This window comes from Dermacentor andersoni, chromosome 6, assembly GCF_023375885.2.
Source record: "Dermacentor andersoni chromosome 6, qqDerAnde1_hic_scaffold, whole genome shotgun sequence".
Lineage (NCBI taxonomy): Eukaryota > Metazoa > Arthropoda > Arachnida > Ixodida > Ixodidae > Dermacentor > Dermacentor andersoni.
Window position 1 is genome coordinate 39,837,356 of NC_092819.1, and position 2,073 is coordinate 39,839,428.

A 2,073-nucleotide genomic window follows, 5' to 3' on the forward strand; every position below is an offset into this window, starting at 1 on the left:
ATAAGCATAGAAATGGTTTCGATCAATGAGCACCTTACAAGTGTTGGCCTTTTGCGCTGCAATGTGAGTGTAAAACGCATTACTTGGTTCTCCCTCTTGCGAAATATATTTGCAGTGCCTAACAAAAGCATGCACTGACAAGGCTACGCACTCTCAGTAGTACAATAGTAACGCGTGTTACTTTTTTAGCCCGACATACGATAGCACGCAGCCTACGCACTCCTTAGCTTCCTACGCTTATTTACGATTGCGCAATCGGGGAAAAAATCTGAACGAGCTCCGACAATAGCACCCGTGCATAATTAAGCTTAGGCACGTTGTAGCCGAACAGGTTGCAATCGCGCTGGCTGTGCTCGATGCTCGCAGAGAGGCAATATATAGCGATTCCAAGGCAGCCATTAAAGCCTACTAAACCGGGATGGTCTTCCCTAAGGCCCTCCGCATTCTCACTGGTATCTTCAACGTGCATCACCAGCTATGAACCACCAAAATTGACGGCAGCCTAACGTGTCGACGGAGCCCTTGCTTTGACTTGACTGATTTCCAAGCACTTTGCTGCGTGCACAGACAGTGTTCCCTCTATCCCGCTTTCGTCTTTTTGTTCCCCCTTTCCCTTCCCCCAGTGTAGGGTAGCAAACCGGACACTCGTCTGGTTGACCTCCCTGCCTTTCCTCTCGTTGCTATCTCTCTCTCTCCAAAGCGCCAAAAGTATCTCTCTGCATTCTCTCACTTGGTTTCCCGCTCACTTGGAGTCGACTGAGGGCTCTCCCTCTAACCCTAACGAGGGCGCGCACGAGGTCTTGCGAGGACTCCCTGACCGCGCCGCCTCCGCAGTCCCCCTACCCCGCGTGAACCCTTGCTCACGTTCAAGGACATCACCACACACTGCTGTCTGTCAAGAAGGGCATTTACCCCCCGCACCCTGCCTTATGCAATGCGCGAGCGGGGACCTTTTGACTATTACAAACCCGTGCATATCCTAACCATGCGGTTCTTCATGCAATATAGACACGCCGTGGTTGCTCAGTGGCTATGGTGTTGGGCTGCTGAGCACAAGGTCGCGGGATCGAATTCCGGCCACGGCGGCCGCATTTCGATGGAGGCGAAATGCGAAAACGCCCGTGTACTTAGATTTAGGTGCACAGGTGGCCGAAATTTCCGGAGTCCACTGTGGCTTGCCTCATAATCAGAAAGTACTTTTGGCACGTAAGACCCCATAATTTAATTTTAATTTTTCATGCAATATACCCTGAAACATATCCCAGTGCGGACTGCCCTGCCTGCGGACTAACGGCATATTGTATCATGTGTTGTGGGAGTATGAAGCCATCGGCTCCTCCTTTGGTGAGGATATGTGGGCTGCGCTCTTTGGCAGCCCCGAACTCCACGTCCAAAACCTGGCCGTCAAGAGTGCCCGCGATCGGGCCGTCAAGCTCGGCTTGGCGGTCCCTACGTGGGACTAGCCGGGTGGCGCGGGGTCTCCCCTGCGTCTTCTCCTCCGCCACTAAGGCAGAGCGGAAGGAAAGGAGGTACGCGAGCGCTTGGAACGCCCACGAAGAGAAGACGATGTGAACGTAGACATGACCGACACGGGTGAAAGTGTAGCATCTGTTCTTGTCAGCTTAATGTCTGACACGGGTTGTATTTGGTCCTCAGATATTATACTTATTTTTCCAGGTTGGCGGAGTGCTTAAAGCCTGCTTCAATTCCGCCGTGGGTCGGCCCGGTGTTTCAATATATCCTCGGGATCGGCCCACGTACGGTTAGGTGGGCCGATACCAACGGCCGAACTTTCGCGTTTATCTGGCCGATCTACAGGTCTCGACAGACGCGCGCAATTTTTCTTCTGGAACCTAGCCATATACAGCTTCGCTGTAAAACAAACGTCGGTGGTAGTGCGTTTCGAACCTATGACCACACGAACAGGAGCGGAGTGTCTTACCCACTGGGCAGGCAAGTGCACAGCAGGCAAGTGCACTCTGCTTCGTGACGTCATGCTACTGAACGGAAAGTGCGATTGTCAAGCCTGGCGTGACGAAAGCGGTGACGTCAAAATCACCGCCGCTTGCTCCG

At 53.0% G+C, this 2,073-nt stretch overlaps 1 pseudogene; it reads left to right on the plus strand.

Moving 5' to 3' along the window:
* The first annotated feature begins 1,580 nt into the window (after positions 1-1,580).
* LOC126522124 (U2 spliceosomal RNA) lies at positions 1,581-1,762 on the plus strand (annotated as a pseudogene).
* The last annotated feature ends 311 nt before the right edge of the window (positions 1,763-2,073 follow it).